Genomic DNA, 20,459 nt, shown 5'->3' with positions numbered 1-20,459 from the left:
GTAAGAAAACATGGTATTGATTGAAACTAATATTGAAGACGTAGAAAAATATTCATTTTAATACAATTAACCTGGCCAATTAAAGTTAACGGAATGTCCTTCCACTTAATTAAATCTGCTTAATCTTTTTCAATAATTCAACCCTATTAAAAGCTTTTTCCCCATCAAGTGCAACCACCATTGGATGGTTGGGTTGCTGCCAGTATGCATTGACCAAGCTAATTAATCGAAGAATATTATCTGAAGCATGTCTATTTTTAATAAAATCCATTTGGTCTACATGTATCAATTTCGGCAAATATTTAGCAAGTCAATTTGCTAACATTTTAGCTATTATTTTATAGTCCACATTCAATAACAAAATACGTCTATATGAAGACAACTTTAATGGAACTCTTTCTTTTCTTGTTATTACAGTAATTAAAGCACTAGAACAAAATTCTGGTAACTCATAATGTTCAATCACTTATTATAGTACCTCCCCAAGCACTGAGGATATATCCTCATAAAAAACTTTATAAAATTCCATCGAAAACCCATCATCACCTGGTGACTTACCATTAGGCATTTCCAACATGGCTGTCTTAATTTCTAGATCTGTAAACTGAGCTTCCAAATCTATAATATCATCTTCTTCTAATGCTGATAACGTTAGTGCAGATAAAAAAAGAATCAATAGATCCATTATCCCGTCTCCCCTCAGAAGTATATAACTTTTAATAAAATGAATAAAACTGGTCATTGATTTCCTGAGGTTTAGAGGTAACTGTTGAATTCTTTTTAACAGCAGTAATATCCCTTGAGGTCTGTTCCTTCTTTAACTGCCATGCAAGTACTTTATGCACCTTCTCACCCCACTCATAATATCATTGCTTATACCGATTAAGTAAACATTTAAATTGATAAGTCTGTAACATATTATATTGTAATTTCAATTTAGTCAAAGTTATTTTCTGATCTTCTGTCACTCTCTTCTGAAATTCCTTCTCCAGTTCATCAATTTGCTTTTCTAATTTAAGACTTTCAGCCATATATCCTTTCTTAACATTAGTAGTATAACTAATTATTTGCCCTCTTAAATAAGCTTTTAATGCATCCCATAATACCAAATCACTTTTAACTGAATTAGCATTTTCAATTAAGAAAAAATCAATCTGTTCCTTAACAAAAGTAACAAACTCAGGTTTTTTCAACAACATTGCATTAAATCTCCATCTTTAGGATGAACGTACTACCTCTGAACTTTCATAAGAAAAAAAATAATAAAGAATGATCTGATATAACTCTACTCATATATTCTGCCTGCAATACCTTTCCTTGTAAATGTGCTGATATTTTAAAAAAAACCTAGTCTAGAAAAGGAATCATGTCAGGAAGAATGAAAAGAAAAATCTTTCTCTGTAGGATTAATCCTTCTCCAAATATCTACCAAATTTAAATCTTTAATTAAAGCCCCAATTTGTATTGGCATCTTTGATTTTCTAATACATGAAGGATCCAAAACACAATTAAAAGCCCCCCAACTAAAATATTTTAATTAGCTTGACTTAATAACAAAAAAGCATCTGAAATAAAACATTCATCATCTACATTAGGTGCATAGATATTAAGTAAAGTTCAAAGTTTATTAAAGATTTTACAGTCCACTTTTAAAACCCTCCCAGCATTCCCCTCTACAGCATGCAACTCAAAAGATAAATTCTTATGAACTAAAATCGCTACACCTTTTGCCTTAGAGTTAAATGAAGAAGAAAACACATGACCAACCCAGTCTCTTTTCAATTTCAAATGCTCCTTTTTGGTCAAATATGTTTCTTGTAAAAAAGCAATATCAATTTTCATTTTCTTGATATAAGATAAAACTCACTTTTGCTTAATTGGATTATTTAATCCCTGAACATTAAAAGTTGCAAATTTCAAACTAGACATTTTAACAATATAATCACTTAATACAAAAAATCACTCTCCTAATAATAAATGAAATCCACTCTCCCTCCCCTAATATTATCAAAAAAGTTTATATAAAAAGGAATACAATTAGTTCCACCCCCCCAAAAAAAAACACCCAAAGGTAGTAACTCCCTAAAAAACTGGGTGTGGTAAACCCCACCAGTGGCAGGTGATTATCAAAGATTTCAGTGCCATCCACCTGCCGCCAGCCACAAATACAATATATATAATAATGTAATTCAACGTCATAGAAATATTCAGCCCAGCGACTCCAGTCCCAATGACTAGTTCGAATCTTCAACATTAATAAGACTGTGTGTCAAAACCACCTTCTTTCCATCTTTCCCATTTTTCCCATTCTTTCCATTCTGTCCATTTCCATTTCCATTGGCCCTTCTTTCAGGCGACGACAGCGAGACTCTTCCCTGGCCACGTAGATCCGGTAATGAATTAGCAAAAACCAATGCATCATGATCATTCTCAAAAAATTGAGACTGATAATTGCCATAAAAAACCTTCAAGACAGCAGGGTATCGAAAAGCAAATTTATATCCTTTCCACCACAGCACATCTTTGGCCGAATTGAATTCCCGTCGACGTCTAATAATTTCTTGACTCAAATCTGCATAGAAAAACTCTATTATTCTGACTCATCATTGGAGATTGACTTTGTCTTCCCTTCTGTTCTGCCAACCGTACAATCATTTCTCTATCCTGATAATTCAAGCACCGAATTAAAACTGCTCATGATGGTTGTCCCGTTAACAGTTTCTTCCTTAGCGCTCTATGTGCCCTCTCCAATACTAAACCACCCGGAAAGAACTCTTTACCCAACATCTCGGGGATCCAGTCCTTTAAAATTTTTATTGGATCTGCTCCTTCAATATCTTCTGGAAGCCCCACAATTATTACATTATTTCTCTGACTTTGATTTTCCAATGAATCAATCTTTTTCAATAAATCTCTCTTCTGAATTTCCCAATCCACGAACGAATCTTCCACTTTCTCTATTTTATCCTTATTACGTTCGACTTGCTCTTTACATTCACAAAAAGCTTCTCAAGTTTTAAAATATTTTCCTGTACTACATCCACTGAAGTAAGGCATTTATTAACATCTCTCTTAAGTGAGGATATATCTTCAGACACATTAAACATTGTAGTTTGCATTTGGGTCATTTGGTGAGACATATTATCCATATGGCAGGCAATCCCTTCCAAAACAGTAAAAATAGAGTTCAGTCCTGATTCCAGTACCACATCTTGGGACCCACCTTCTATAAACTCCTCCTCCAGTTGTTCCTGTGAACTGGCAGTTAAAGATAAGTCCTCTTCTTGTTCTACCATTGTCAGTCCTTTTCCTGGTGGCTGCGGGTCTGCACACCCGACGACGACACCCTGACCACATTGGGGCACTGCCGCTCGGGACCCCGCACACCACACACACTCCAGTAAGTCGCAGACACTGGAGGCACCGCGCATGCCTGACAGGGCCACGGGCCACACAGGGGCGATCTCAATGCCCTCCTGCACGTCCCCTTCTCCCCCTACGGCAGCACGGACTCAAGGGCTACTTGTTCAGTCAGGTCGATCGCGCGCCCGACATCACGAATGCACGGGTCAACGTCGGGCGATTTCATCAACAAGCCAGCGCCATCTTGCGGAGACAAGACCGGCGCTGGCATAATGCTTAACCTAGCCAGAGTTCTCTGTGGCTTGGAGGTTCCCAACAGCAACTTCGTGGTTCCAGCTGGACAGGTAGGCCTCAGTTCTTCAACACTTTTAAAGAGTAGTTTTTTCTGTAGTTGAATCTTAGGTTTTTTAATATTAGCTGTCATTATAGACAAATAATGTACTTAGAAGTAGAAATAAAGCATTTATATACTTAGATTAAAGTTTAAAAATGGGTGTTAAAAAAAACTGGCTGGGGAGGAGTAGGACCACACATCCATCCTCTACGCCATCTTGCCACGCCCCCGTATGTATGCACTCTGACAATAAATCTGAAATCTACAATAAAAACCTTAGTTTTGCAAACATTTTGCACCAAGTCACCACACTGCCATTTTGGATACTGAACAAGCAAAATGTGGTTAATTACAACAGGAGGAACCTTGTAACGAAAGAAAAATGATTGTCAGGAGTGAATCTGTACACAACCAGTCACTTCACAAGGAAAATGTAATCTCCTCTGAATAATGTGGACTCATCTGACTGTTTTATCTGACATCACAGAGTTTATACGCACCCCACAGCTCTTTTACTTGTTTTGCCAAATCCTCGTATATAGTGAAATCATACACTCATCAATGATTAACATCCTACCCCTCAAACACACACACCATTATCTATTCCACAGTGTCACTCACATATATTGCACTCATTAACAGCCCCCTTTGTCCAAGCCAAAATATCCAATCTGGAGGATTGTGTGCTGGCCTCTGCATCTTCCACATCCATTCATCTTACCCTTTGTCCAAAAGGAAGTTTGCAGATAAAATCAGATGCCAGGACACCTTACCTGTACTCTGAAAGATGTTTCATTTATGGTTTCTACACAGCCACTGCGTAACGGGAAATTTTCGAGAAGTTCGGAATGGGAATGCCAAAGACATTTTTGCGAACTGCCTGCAGTCTAAACTGAACTGCAGGGGGTCTGCAACATCGTGACCAAATTCACCGACTTCAAAATTCATTAAAATATTCATCTGTTGTCTGGCCAGCTCGGCCCTGTGTCTGGCACACCCTCTCACTGACCCCCTGGCTCCAGGGCCCTCTCTTGGGGTGACTGGAGGGGGAGGCTTGCCTGAACCCACTGCTTTGCAGAAACTCCCTCCCCCCCCCCAGGAAACCACTCCCCTGGCAAACAAGGGCTTTTAGATGCTTTTCGCAATGTATTTACATTTTTAACAACAGTCGGGAAACAATCAAAAACAAGAGTTTTTGTTAAATTATAGTGATATATTTATTGTAGGTTATTGTAAGTTTAATTACATATAATGGAATTACAATCACGGTGATCGCAGACTTTCCTGTAACCACCTTGCAGTTTGTGGTGTTTTCTTAAAGTGAGGCAGATAGAGCAGTTTCTGGAGCACCAGGCATTGTGGGTAATGTGGACGTCATTGCCCTCTTGTGACACAACAGAAACGGTTGATGTCCAAGCTACGAAATTACCGCAACTCAGGTATTTAGTGTAAACGATCCTCCTGTGTAAATGACCATTCCGGAAGGTAAGTATGAAAATTGTCAACGGAAAATTATTGCAGTGGCTGTATAAAAACCAATTGGTACAGAAGAGGGTGAAGATATTTCTTCAAAGCATTTGTTTTCCGATCATATCTCTAAATCTCTTGGACACAAAGGGCATGATAGCAATGCTTATCCCATCTGATGAAGGTATTTGGCTGGATTCATTTACCTGGATAGCTTTTAGTGTATAAGAATGGCCTCTTAACACCTAATTAGCTATGATAATCACTGTTTCTCAGAATTAGAATCAGATTTTGCCACAAAATGCCACAACATTTGTTGTTTATCAGCAGTATTACAGGACCAAATATTGCCATAAATTATATTAAACATTAAATTAGTACAAAGAAGAAAGAGTGAGATCGTGTCTGTGTTTCATTGTCCATTCAGAATCTGATGGCAGAGAGGAAAAAGCTATCCTTGTACCACTGGGCATTCATCTTCAGGCTCCTGTATCTCCTTCCTGATGGTAGCAGTGTGAAGTGAGGATAAAGGCTGCTGTGGTGGCGCACTCTCATGGCGAACCGGCCCCGTGTGTAATGCCACATGGCGGGGCTGCCTTAGGAAGATGGCTCCGTCAGGGTTTCTCCCTGCTTCAAGTCTCCTGCACAGTGCACAACTGGAGCAGCGATTATGATGTCACCATGCACATGGTGACTGAGCTCACACTGCCCTTAAAGGGGTGCGTGTTGAATTTGAATAAAACAGTCATGAACAACTTTCAACATGATGGCTGAGTCATTCTTGGCTATGGCCAGCTCTACATTGGTGACCCCGTTGAGCTCAAACGCCTCTCTGGTCTCAAGAACATGGATCTGGCAGAGATCAATGCCAATGCCATCAAATTGCCCCCCTTCTGGGCCCATCGCCTGCGTACGTGGTTCGGGCAGGTGGAGGCATAGTTTCAACTGAGGAAGATTTCAGCATACGCCATGATGTTCTACCACGTTGTGAGCATGCTGGACAAAGAAATGGCAGCCAGGGTGGACAATCTAATACACAACCCACCAGCCAAAGGTAAATATCCTGCCCTCAAAAACCTGCTCCTTGGCACTTTCGGGCTCTCCCTTCAGCAGCGTGCCTCCAGGCTCCTGCACCTCGACAGGCTTGGGGACCACACACCATCGACCCTAACGGAGGAGATGCTGGGGCTGGCGGAGGATCACAAACTTTGTTTCCTATTCCGTCAGATCTTCCTTGAGCAGATGCCCGGGGACATTCAACTACTCCTGGCAGATGAGGATTCACGGATCCACGCTGAGTCGCAGCCCCAGCGGACACCCTCTGGCGCATCAAGAGGGAGAATAAAGCAGCCTCAGTCAGGTTCCATGACCAAGAGCCAGCCGGCCGCAACACTCCCCCAAGCACAAGCCGGAGAAGCACCGTTCCACCTGATGCTTATACAATCAGTGCTGGGGAGTGCAAGCTCGTAAGTGCTGACAATTGTGTGACTACCAGGGGAAACAACCCAGCCAGCCACTGTTGATGGCTGCGATGGCTGGCCATGTGAATAGCCTCCTTCACATTACCGATAAGTCCATTGGTCGGCGTTTCCTGGTGGACACAGGAGTGAAGCTGAGAATCCTGCCCCCCACCGCCCTCGAGACATGCACTCGATCTCGTGGTCTCACTCTGTGGGCAGCCAACTGTTCTGCCATCAAGACCTTCGGTACCCGTAGGGCACAGATCCAGATTGGGAAAGAGAAATTCCATTGGAGGTTCGTATTAGCCTCAGTGAATACTGTGTTATTGGGGGCCGACTTCCTGAGGGAGCATGGACTGTTGGTCGACATGAAGGGTAAGAGGCTGGTCAACGCTTGCACGTTCCATTTGATGCGCCTGCAGGCCTGAGATCACCGCCATCACCACTTCCAGGGACATGTATTTGAGCATACTCCATGAGTTCCCCACCATCCTACAACCACGATTCAGCACCACCTTATTCCAGCATGGGGTATACCACCATATCTCCATTCAGGGTCCCCACTGCATGCCAAACCCAGATGACTTCCGCCCGAGAAGCTGCAGCTGGCAAAGGAGGATTTTTCCCGACTGAAGGAGTTGAGGATCGTCTGTCGCTCGGACAGCGCCTAGGCATCACCGGCGTTTGAATGACGCGACCACACCGGACAGATACCCGGTTCCCCACATTCATGACTTCTCAGCCATTCTCCATGGCATGCAAGTCTTCTCCAAGGTCAATCTGGTGCGGGGGTATCATCAGATCCCAGTCCACACTGAGGATATCAGCAAGACGGTGATTATTACCTCCTTTGGCCTCTTTGAATTCCTGCGTATGCCTTTCAGCCTCAAGAATGTGGCCCAGACTTTTCAGCGCCTCACGAATGCAGTGGGCATGGACTTGCACTTTGTGTTTATCTACCTGGACGATATCCTTATTGCCAGCTGCAACCATGAAGAGCACAAGGCCAACTTCCGTACCCTGTTTGCCTGACTGGCGGAGTTTGGCTTCACAGTCAATGTGGCCAAGGGCCAATTCGGCAAGCAGACACTGTAGTTTCTGGGGCACACCATCTCGGCAGCAAGTGCTGCCCCTGTGCCAGAGAAGGTTGTGGCCGTCCAGCGGTTCCCCAAGCCAACAACCCTCAAGGGCCTGCAGGAATTTGTAGGGATGGTGAATTTTTATCATCAGTTCGTCCCAGGCGCCACCTGCACCATGCGACCACTGTTCGTGTTGATCATCACTAAGGAGAAAGTCCTGACCTGGTCAGAGGAGGCAGAGACCGCTTTTGCCGCAACAAAGGAGGCCCTTGCCAACACAACTCTATTGGTGCACCCATGCCCAGAGGCATACACAGCACTCTCAGTGGATGCCTCAGCCACAGTGGTAGGGGTCGTATTCGAGCAGTGGCTCAATGGACAGTAGCGCCCACTGGCCTTCTTTAGCAAACAGCTGCGCCTGCCGGAACTCAAGTACAGCACTTTAGAGTGGGAGCTCCTGGCGCTGTACCTGGCCATCCGGCACTTTCGATACTTTCTGGAGGGCAGGCCCTCACACAGAAACATGCGATGGCCAAAGATCCTTGGTAGGCTCTCCAGCAACACCACCTCTCCTACATATCAGAGTTCACCACCGACATCCGGCACAGGGCAGGCAAAGACAACGTCATGGTGGATGCGCTCTCTCATCTGGCGATCAATGCTCTCGCCCCCGGCCTTGACTACACACATTTGGCACAGGCCCAGAAGCTGGACACAGAGACGCAGGTTCTCCGGACCACCATCTCTGGCCTCGAGCTCCAGGACATTCAGTTGCCCAAAAGCCCGGACACGTTTCTCTGCAATGTCTCCACTGGCTTGCCGCGCCCAGTGGTCCCACCGCAGTGGAGGTTGAGGATTTTCAGCTTAGTCCACGACCTAGCCCATCCTTCGGTGAAGACTTTGGTGTGAATGGTGGCAGAACGGTTTGTGTGGCACGGGCTCAAAAAGGAGGTGGCTGAGATGACGAGGAACTGCACCAGGTGCCAGGCCTCCAAGGTCCACCGGCATACGCAGGCACCAATCCAGCAATTCGACCTGGCAGTGCGGAGATTTCGGCACATCCATGTTGACGTCATAAGCCCCCTGCCGGTGTCAGAGAAGTGCACTACCTTCTCACAATAGTCGATCAGACCACAAGATGGCCAAAGGCCCTTCCCATCAAAGAGGCTTCTGCAGAGATGTGCGTCAGGAACCTAGTCAGCTATTGGATCGCTAGGTTCGGAGTCCCAGCACACATCATCAGTGACAGGGATGCCCAGTTCACTTCCGCGCTCTGGGTTCAGCTGGCGAACCTCCTGGGGGTTAAAATCCACCACACCACAGCCTATCACCCACAAGCAAATGGTTTGGTGGAGAAGTTTCATCGTCATCTGAAATCTGCCCTCATGGCTCGCCTCACCGGCCCAGGCTGGGCAGATGAACTGCCCTGGGTCCTCCTCAGCATCAGAACAGCACCCAAGGAGGACCTACAGGCGTCTTCTGCAGAACTGGTCTACAGCGCGCTGCTCTCGCTACCCGGTGAATTCTTTGGCCCGGATCCCAACGTCACGTCTGAGCACACAAACCTTTTGGCAGATCTCCGAAAGAAACTATCCTTGCTAGCTCTCCGCCTCCCTCGCATCACGGCGTCCCAAAGAGCTGGACTCGGCGGAATTTGTATTTGCTCAGCGCGGCCCAAATACGACACCTTTGCAATGCCTGTACAAAGGTCCATACATGGTCCTCCAGCGGTCCGGCAGAACTTTCAATTTGGACATGGAGGTAAAGACGAACTTTTCACCATGGACTGTTTGAAGGTGGCGCATTTGGACCTATCACAGCCGGTGCGGATGGCCATGCCCAAACACTGGGGCTGCCTGCCCAAGCGGCGGGATGCGTAGCCGGTTCTTGGGGGGGGGGGGGTTTGTATGGCGGGGCACTTTCTCACAGTGAACCAGTCCCACCTGTAACGCCACATGGCGGGGCAGCCTTGGGAAGATGGCGCCGTCAGGGTTTGTCCCTGCCTTAAGTCTCCTGCCCAGTGCATGCCTGGGGCAGCAATTATGACGTCACCCCACATGCGGTGACTGAGCTCACGCTGCCCTTAAAGGGGCATGTGCTGAACCTGAATAAAACAGTTGTTAACGACTTTCAACGTGGTGCCTGAGTCTTTCTTGGCTGTGTCCAGCTCTACACTGCTTTCTTAAAACACCCATTCTCATAGATATTCTTGACAGAAAGAAGACTGATGAGCACGATGGCATTGGCTGAGTCCACAACTCTCCGGAGTATTTTCCCTGTCCTGTGCATACCAGACCGTTGGGATTTTTACATAGATACTTTACGAAAAAATTATCGCATATATTTCTCCGGTATCTCCCGACGTGGTCGTTTGCACAGCCTTCCTGTATTGCGAAGTTTGTTGGAACGTTGTATTCATTAGGGCTGATTCTTATGGAGTGGCTGCGGTCATTTTACACTGCAGCCGCTCCGTAAAAAATGCACAAGGGTTCCAGTGGAAAAATTATGGGATGGAATTTACATAATAAATTCCATCTCGACATTTTTTACGCTGCCACCAGAGCAGAAAATTTCCTGAAATGGCGAAGTAAAAGTGCCAAGTGATGTAACCAGTCAGAATGCTCTCCACAGTACCCTTATGGAAATTATGTTCTTCTGGTTACTCATTGCTGAAGTTCACAATCAGTTCCTTAGTCTTGCTTTATGATATAATGATGTCTCTGATATAAAATTCTCTTATTTTATGAATAATGCACAACATTAAGAATGAGGAGACACTTCATGCTGTGACTCTAGGATTATCGTTAGGGGATAACCAATAATGCCCAGCTATTGCAATTGTCGGTGTATGTTAGAAGATACCTATTTAGTGTTGTCTGTAGTTCAGCAGAGAAGCAATCAATGGACTTATTTCCTGGACTTTGACCTTCTCTTGGCATTCAGTGCACACAGTCCTGCCGATTGCTATTAAGCATCATGTCAAGTTATCCACACGTCAATGAATTGAATTGGTCATTAAGAAAGTAAATGCAAACAGGGGAGTTTCTTAATGAAATAGAGGGAACAAACTAGTGAAAGGTATACTCTCCTCACAGGATGGCCTTTGCCGCAAATATTTGGAGGATCTCGTCCTTCTTAATGAGTAATGTGATACTGGTGAGTTTGCCAACTTCTCCACTGTTGTTTATGTGCAGCCTTTTTCTTTGCAATGTCGATTGAAAGACCAGCTATAGAGCAATCTTGATCTTAGCTGATCAGAGAGAATCACACAATTGGTTCTTTGAAGGAATTCTCTTTGTCCCTAAAATTGCTACTCTTAACAGACCACTCTCTCCAAACAAATGTATTGGTTTTCTTCATTGAAGCAGACAGTTCCAAGAGCTCTTGCAGCCTGACATTTAAGTTAACCTCTGAAAAATTGATGGTGCTCCCTTGAAGAATGTGGCAGCTTTAAAAGTTCTCCTACACACAAAAACTGCAAATAGCGCACATCATGGGAATTCTAAGCTAAATTGTTCCTAATTCGATGCAAAGATGGTCACTATTAAAGTAGATGAACTCAAGCCTGTAATTAATTTGGGCCTCTACAATAAACATTGTTGCCATCTCACACTGAGGCCTGGCTGAAGATGGACAAGACTGTAACTCAATATCTCAAGGTGTAGAATTTTCAGGTGACATAGAGAGGGGTGGAGGCATAAGGGAAGGAGGTAATGTACTGTTAGTCAAATACTGTATTGTACTTCAGTATGGAGGGAAGATATCCAAGAATGGTTCACAAATGAGGCTTTATGAAGAGAGATTAGAAACAAAAAGTGTGCTGTAATTTTGCTGGGTGTGTTTTACAGTTCTCCCAACAGCCAACAGGAAATATGTAGATACAATAAATTGATGAGCTCTGGGCAGTAGTTATTGTTTATATGGAGTTTAGTAACAAGACCTTTGACAAAGTTCCAAATGGTGGACAGTTTCAAAGGTTACAGTCTATGCACAAGTTGGTAAACTGCCTAAACAATTGGTTTGGCATCAGGAAACAATATGATGGTATAGAGTTGTACTTATAATTGGATGTCTGTGATTACTGATATTGTGCAAGGATCAGTGCTGGGACTTCTGCTGTTTGTAAAATATGTGAATGACTCAGATATGAATGTGGGAAGCACGATGAGTCAGCTCACAAAGGACACAAAGTTAGTGGAGTTATAGATGAGATGGAGGGTACTCTCAAGCTGAAGAAAGATATTGATATTTTGGTTCAAAAATGTGATTTAATTCAGGCAAATACGTGTGTATACATTTTGGTAGTACTCATGAGACTGTGACATACACCATGAGTCTTAGATTCTTCGGCAATATTGAGGAACACGGGGGCCTTGGAGTAAAAGTCCATAGATACTTGGCAACCCAGGTAGATAATGCAGTTTGGAAGGCATATGGGATTCATTAGATGGGGTTTTTAAATACAGAATTAGGGAGGTTCTATTCCAGCATTATAAAACTTTGGTCAGGCTTCAGCTGGACTATTTTGTGGGGTTCTGGTATATAAAGGATGGGATTGCATTGGAGAAGGTGCAGAGGAGAATCCCTAGAATGCTGCCTGGGATGGAGCTGTTCGGTTGTGAGGAGAGATTGGAAAAGTTACACCTGTTCTTCCTGGAGTGGAAAAGGTTAAGAAAGGACATGATTGAAGTGTTTAATTTAGAGGGGTTGATTTCTCCTCATGAATGAGACCATAAAAAAAGTTTCATTTTTAACAATGCCAGAACATGACATATTGTATACCAATTTAACTCAATTTTAGTTAAAATACATTTTATTTCCATTATTAAAAATATATAAACAGATATGTGGCACAAGATCAGTTTCTCCTGTGAATCAATTTTAAAATTTTAATTGATCATGCACCAATGTTTAGGTGGTTTCTTATGTTCCATTTCTATTTGTCTCAGATGGAGTTAATGTTCAGTTATTTTTCCTTTCTATATTATCACATTCAGAAATTGAGTCACAGGATTACTTTTACAGTTCCTTGCTGTCCTACAATGTTGTTTGGATGAACTTCTGGGCAATGTGATGTCAAAGTTCACTCTAGTTATTTTTGTTTCAAATCCCTGAAGTCTATCCTTGTTGCTACGTTAGACTCTATCACAGTATTTGATCAATGCACACTTTTACAATTCTTATTATCATTTTCCTTTGTAATGTTCACAAGAATTCTTAATATATTGAATTTGAATGTTATGAAAATCCTGTGAAGCACCTAATTACATTATACAATGCTTTTATAATAATAACATTATTTACATTATATTTCATTTAACAATTAACACAGGATTCTTTCTGTAGTTGGTATATTATGTTGCTAATAAAATGTTTGTCAAAATCTTATGAATGATCATATTTTAATTCTGATTGCTCAAAATGGAGAGAAAACAGAGTGTAATGCAACAAATATGGAACAAATAAAGACTAAATTGTATCTACACGATGAACCCAGGCTTCTTCATGCTGGCCGTCAATTTTCATACGTGAATTAGCATGTGTGTACTCCATGTCCTTCAGAAGAATGATAATGACACCCCCCTCCCCCCCCCCCCACACTCTTCCAAATCTGCATAAACTTTCCACTGTTATTCCGGCAGTAGTTTGATTGTTTAAAGCATATGAATAGTCTAACCTACCAGAATGTGACATTGTATGGTTTTCAAAGGCAAAATATACATTCTGTGAACAGCAATGTGCATTGTAGAGTTATGAGCTATGTCATCAAGGGATAATCTCTGCTACACAGAGGCTGCTAGCCATGGTTTGCTGGCATCAAGGACAAAGACAGAAACAGGGCAATGTCAATGCCTCCTGGATCCTGGTTCATAGAGCCATACAGCAAGCAAACATGTTATTCAGCCCAACTCACCGACGCCAACCAAAACGTCCCACCCATTTGAATCCCACCGACCTGTGTTTTGTTCATAACCCACTAGACCTATTCTATCTGTGTATCCTTCCATTTTATTCTTAAATGTTTAAAAAATTCCTGTCTTAACTACCTCCTCTGGCAGCTCAATCCATGCACCCTCTGTGTCAGAATGTAACCCCTCAGATTCCTGTGAAATTTCTCCCCCCTCACCTTAAAATGATGTCCTCTGGTTACCAATTCCAGAACTCTTGGAAAAAGACTATGTTTTTACCTGAATTACTTCTCCTATGATTTTGTATACCTCTATGAGATCAACCCTCATCCTTTTGTGCTCTGAGGAATAAAGTCCTAGTTTGCTCAACATCTCCCTATAGTTCAGGCCTTCGAATCCTGGCAACATCCTCATAAATCTTCTCTGCATCTTCTCCAGCTGGATAACATTTTCCTGCAGCACAGTGACCAAAACTGAACCCAATATTCTAAACTGTCTCTCCAAATTCTTGTACAACACAACATGGCCTCCCTACTTCTATACTCAATGCTCTGACTGATGAAGGCCAAAATGCCAAAAGCCTTTATTACCACCTATCTATTTGTGTCACCACTCTCAAGGTACTCTGTCCATGTACAACTGGTTCCCTCTTCTTTATTACACTACCCAGATCCCCACTATTCATTATGCAGGTCCTACCCATGTTATACCTCCCAAAATACAACTCCTCACATTTCTCTGTATTAAATTCCATCAACAATTCCTCTGCCCACCTGCTCAACCAATCAAGATATTTTTGCAATTATTGGTAACTATCTTCACTATCTACAATACCAGGCACTTTAGTGTCTCTCACAAATTTACCACTCATTTTATGTATTTTTTCATCTAAATCTCATATGAATGACAAACTGCAATGGGCCCAGCACTGAATCGTGTGGAACACCACTAGTCACAGGCCTCCAGTTTAAGAAACAACCTTCCACCATCACTTTCCTGAAGCTAATCTTCTATCCAATCTGTTTCTCACCTTGGATCCCATGCAATCTAACCTACCATGCAGAACTTTATTGAATGCCTGTTGAAATCCAACATCTACTCTGCTCTCATCAACCTTCTTGGGTCACATTAAGGTTTTTTAAAAATTTAGAGATACACTATGGAAAGAGGCCTTTCTGGTTCATGAGCCCATAGTAACTTTGCATGCCTTTGGAATATTGGAGGAAACCTTCTTTCTCTCTCTCTCTTTGGCTTGGCTTCGCGGACGAAGATTTATGGAGGGGGTAAATGTCCACGTCAGCTGCAGGCTCGTTTGTGGCTGACAAGTCCGATGCGGGACAGGCAGACACGGTTGCAGCGGTTGCAGGGGAAAATTGGTTGGTTGGGGTTGGGTGTTGGGTTTTTCCTCCTTTGCTTTTTGTCAGTGAGGTGGGCTCTGCGGTCTTCTTCAAAGGAGGTTGCTGCCCGCCGAACTGTGAGGCGCCAAGATGCACGGTTGGAGGCGAGATCAGCCCACTGGCGCTGGTCAATGTGGCAGGCACCAAGAGATTTCTTTAGGCAGTCCTTGTACCTCTTCTTTGGTGCACCTCTGTCACGGTGGCCAGTGGAGAGCTCGCCATATAACACGATCTTGGGAAGGTGATGGTCCTCCATTCTGGAGATGTGACCCACCCAGCGCAGCTGGATCTTCAGCAGCGTGGATTCGATGCTGTCGACCTCTGCCATCTCGAGTACTTCGACGTTAGGGATGAAAGCGCTCCAATGAATATTGAGGATGGAGCGGAGACAATGCTGGTGGAAGCGTTCTAGGAGCCGTAGGTGATGCCGGTAGAGGACCCATGATTCGGAGCCGAACAGGAGTGTGGGTATGACAACGGCTCTGTATACGCTTATCTTTGTGAGGTTTTTCAGTTGGTTGTTTTTCCAGACTCTTTTGTGTAGTCTTCCAAAGGCGCTATTTGCCTTGGCGAGTCTGTTGTCTATCTCGTTGTCAACAAAGGGAGAACATACAAACTTGTTGTTAGACATTACCTACATCTTACAAAACAATGATGATTATCCCTAATCTGCCCTTGTTTGTCCAAGTGAATATATTTTCACCCTTAGAATGCTCTCCAGTAACTTACCAACCATAGAAGTTAGGCTCACTGGCCTACAGTTACTAGACTGTTCCCTGCAGCCCTTCTTGAACAGAGGCAAACATTTGCCACCCTTCAGTGTTCTGGCCCCTCACCTGTATTTAAATGACATGCGAGGCATCTGCAATTCCCTCTCTAGATTCCCACAGTGTCGTCAGATATATCTAATCGGGCCAGGAGATTTTTGTATTTTCATCTGCAGCACGATCTTCAGCACCTCCACAACTATATAATACTAACTACCTCAAGTTCTCCATGACTTTCTCCATTGTAAAAACAAAGGGAAGGTATTGATTGAGGACCTTGCCCATCTCCTTTGGCTCCACACAGACATCACCACATTGATTCCAGAGGGTCCCAATTTTTCTCTGGCTACTCCTTTTCCCTTTATGTACTTAAAAAATCTATTGAGATTATCCTTAATGTTATCTACCAGAGCTATCGCTTGATCCTTTTTCTGCCCTCCTGATTTCCTTTTATAACTCACTACTCAGTCCTTGAAACTCCTATTTGACCCCAGCTGCTTATCCCTGCCCCATGCTTCCTTCTTGCTCTTGAAGACAGCCTGAATTTCCCTTATTTTTTTAAGCTTCCTTAACTCTAACTGACCCTCAACTCTAACATGACTTATCCTTAACTCTTCACAACGCACTTCCTCTTCCTTTAAACAGAATGTTCTAAATAACTTGAGCTAGTTCTTGTCTAATACCTTCAAAATTGGCCTTGCACAGTTCAGAATTTTAACCTGTAGTTCTGCTCTGTTTATCTCCAATGACTCAACCACAGACATCTCATCAACTTGTTCTTCCCAATTTTCAAACACTAGATTAATCTCCCTTGTGGGACCATCTACGTATTTCAAGAGGAAACTTTCCGGAGTGCATCTGTCAGATTCAACCCCATCTAAACCTTTTGCACTATGACTTTCTCAGTCAACATTTGGAAAGTTAAAACCCCCTACTATGACAACATTTTATCTATAGCTGGCAACAATCTCTTGATATATTCCCATTGATAATTTGGAGATCTGTAGCACACTCCCAACAAGGTGATGAAGTGTTCCTTGTTTCTCAACTCCACCCATATAGCTTGTTACAGAGTTCTGTGTTTTGTATTGGCCTATGTGTTGTGGGGTTTTATGTTAAAAAATGACAGTTTGCCTCAGAGTGCCAAGGTGAAGATGGACTGCTGAGAGAGTGGGAGACGGTCTGAGCATGTGCAGAAAATGATCTAAAAATTTCTGGACTTGGATGTTAAACTACCACTGTGCATGCTGTGGAGTGGAAGAAGGCCCAGAGCATGAATCATGGTCTGGCAGACAGTTTAGAATGTTGGGATTTCTAAAAGGATGAACATTCCGAAGGCAGCCAGAAGGATCCGGACGAAGCCAGTGGCTCCTCTCTCTGCAAGCAACACAAGCCAACTTCAAATTTTGTGCTCTCTCTCTCTCACTCAAAGATCTTTTGGCTTCAGTTTACCAAACAAACTGAATTTTGTTTATGATCTTTGCTTCAGTTGAGATCGAAGTTTTGTGAGTCTTGTGTGTTTTGTGTCTAAGTTTTTCTGTTGGCTGGTTGGAAATATAACTTAGACTTTAATTACATATGTTATATTTAGGATGGGGAATTTATTAGTTTTACACTGTTATAGAAATTTGCATAGTAACCAGTAGGCATTGTTATAAAAGGGAGGATTCTGAATTAAAGTTTGAAGGTGAATTTTTGTTAATAAAGTAATTGTTCATCTTTACCCCTGTGTGATATGGCTTCTTTGTGGTTGCTGGTTTGATCTTGTAACAAGCTTCACTAGTCAACCCACCACTAAAGTCACATCTAACCATTGCCATGTGCCCTCCTTAACCAATAACACCACGCCCCTCCTCTTTTACCCCTACTTCCTTCTTTTCTGGGAATGTTGAGCTGTCAGTCCTGCCTCCCTTCTAACTGGATTCTGTAATGGCTATCACATTCTATTCACATGTTGTTATCCATGCCCTAATTTTCTGACTGACATACTACCATGGCAACACAACTCGATCATGCTGACTGAGTCAAGGAGTTCTGGGAGTGGGCCCTTTCATGCTCCATAATTCACCTCTCAAAGTTTAAAAAGGCAAATGCATGGAACAACAATGAAATGGGTCCTTTTAAGGATACACAATAGTAAATGTAGAGTAAGGATAGCAAGAAAATGGAAGGCCTGATGAGGAAGTTGTCTATTCTATAATCTCTCATTGATATTTTTTTTCCATTTTAAAATTAATAGAATTTGTGATTCCACTGTCAAAAACCCTTCCCGTCACTGTCCAAAGAAATTGCATTGAACAAACAGGAAATGGTGAATAGATGCAGCATTACCTGTTTACTGTGACAATAAAAATTGCTTTTGGCTTTTGAGTTACAGGAATAATTGAAAGCTGACATCTTACAAATGCTCTTTTTGTTTGATTTTGCCAGTAATTATTTTGTAATATTATCTGAAGGTCAAATAAATGCTCTGGTTCAAGGGCTTCATCTCAACTACAGAGAAATTATTCTTCCCAAGTTGTGGTTGATATAATAATAATAATTTGCATATGTCAAAAAAAACTTTAGTTTAGGCCGCATTGCAACAAAGCTAGGAGAGCTGCCACCTCTCAGCTGACCCAGGCTTAGTTCTGACTTTCAGTGATTCAGATTTCTCTTATCAACCCAGATATATGTGGGTTGGTTAGTTGATTGACTTATTATAAATCATTCATAGTGATAGAGTGTGGAGGAAGTTGATGGGAGTGCGGAGAGAATGAAATAGGATTAGTAAGAGCCTAGTATACATGGTCTGTGAGCTGAAGGGTCTGCTTCCATTCTGTGTGACTTGATGACTCTATATTTGTAGCACATTCTCACTAAAATACTTTAAATGGAAATATTAAACATGCTGAACATTTAATGTGTAACATAAGCTCTTATATCCTTTATAAAGCATGTGGACAATCTTTTTTTTAAATCTTGCAGACAGATGCAGTACAAGAATTCTGGGATTTTGTGACCTCAAATGGGACAATCAATGAAAACAGAAAGGTCAAAGGTCCATACAATCATTTCCATTTAGTTTCTAATGAGAAGCACATCCATGCTGGAAAAAAACTGGCCTTCCATATTTCATCAATATTAATTAAATTCTTTAGAAAGCCCGAAGCAGTGGCCAATTTTCATGGTATACACACATTTGAAGAAATAATAATGTTATTTACATAATGTATTACACACCTCAAGATACCCTGAAAGCACTTATAACAAATGAAGTACTTTTAAAACCTATTTGGAACAGCAAAGTCATAATAGAACTTTTCATTAAAATACAAAGTAAAATGCCGTTGATCATCATACAGAGAATAAACAAGGGTTTCACATGTGGGAATGATATTATAACACTCATTTCTTCATTTATTGATGGGTATGAAATGATTCAGAGTAGCCTCAATTAAGATAGTGCTTTAGCAATTTATTAATTACAGGTGGCTGTTGTTTTATTTATTAACTAGATCCATTATTCCACCAAATTATTATTTTTGTTTAGTTATTGCTGTGTTATTTTACTTGTTAGTGTGATTGCTGGTCTTTGGATTTTGGTGCCATGGTTTCTGTGATGGTGTCCAAACTTCCTTCCGTTTCATTAATTCATGGCAGCAGGCTATTCACATTACATTAAAGTAACTATTTATTTGGCAATGTCTTCTGCTCCTTTCATTCTTTTCTGAATGACCTAATTGACCTCTTGCTTTATTGACATTCCCCCCCACACCCCCCCCCCCCCCCCACCGATTCTCATTGCTCTTTGTGGTAATTGGTGTCTGCTTCTCAAATTAGTCAGCACCTATCCCCAGAAATCCATGGACAGAGGGTGGATATGGAATACTAATGGCAGTGGGTAAAAGTGGAATAATGATGGTGGTAATGATTTCTAAATAGCCTAATTGACAATCAAGAACTAGTTTGAAGTATTTATTAAAATATTCATATATTCTCCATTTGCCGTCAGGTGAGTATAACTTTCCTTTCACAAAGACTAGAGGCAAAAAAATGCTCCAGTTGATTGATCTTGCATTTCATCTTTTCTTGAATTATAATATATCAACTGCTGGATTAATGAAGGGCATTAATCAGGTTAATATTTATTAGGTTAATCTGGAGAAAACAGTATATTCTTGTATACTTATTCCCTTTCTGAATTCTGCTACATTTTTTAAAGATCATTCGATATATTTTTGTGCAATATTCACTACTATTATAGAATCTACTTAGAAATGATTTTCTATGTTGAGGAAAGAAAAATATTTAAAATCAACAAGATGTTGACTTAGATGCCACATATGCAGCTGCTGAACAAGATAGGAGCCCATGGTATTATGGAGAAAAATACTAGCATGGAAACAAGATACTCTGACTGGCAGTAGGTGAAGAGTGAGAATAAAGGGGGGCCTTTCTGATTGGCTGCCAGTGATTAGTGGTATTCCGCAAGGATTGCTGTTGGGTCTGCTACTTTTCACAGTATGTGTTATTGTTACAGGTGATGGAATTGATGGCTTTGTGACCAAGTTTGCAGATGATAAAAAGGTAGGTGGAGGGGCAGATAGTGTTCAGGAAGCAGGATGTCTGCTAAGGCACTTGGACAGACTGGGAGATGGGCATGGCAGTGTAGCGTAGGGAAATGCATGATCATGTACTTTG

General features: G+C 42.1%; 1 long non-coding RNA gene across 2 annotated transcripts in view; it reads left to right on the top strand.

Annotated features, from left to right (window-relative positions):
* The window catches only part of LOC138755625 (uncharacterized), a 49,987-nt gene that overhangs the window by 13,517 nt on the left and 16,011 nt on the right, over window positions 1-20,459 (top strand). Inside the window, exon 1 of one of the 2 annotated variants that reach the window (XR_011352431.1) lies at window positions 5,094-5,182. The exons of the other annotated variant lie outside the window; for it this stretch is intronic. This is a non-coding gene — a long non-coding RNA (uncharacterized lncRNA). Of the gene's footprint in view, window positions 1-5,093; window positions 5,183-20,459 lie in introns of those variants that run through there. 2 annotated transcript variants of the gene reach the window in all.

This window comes from Narcine bancroftii, chromosome 2 (assembly GCF_036971445.1).
Source record: "Narcine bancroftii isolate sNarBan1 chromosome 2, sNarBan1.hap1, whole genome shotgun sequence".
Classification (NCBI taxonomy): domain Eukaryota; kingdom Metazoa; phylum Chordata; class Chondrichthyes; order Torpediniformes; family Narcinidae; genus Narcine; species Narcine bancroftii.
Note: the sequence above shows the minus strand (reverse complement) of the source record. Positions and strands in the feature narration are given on the sequence as shown.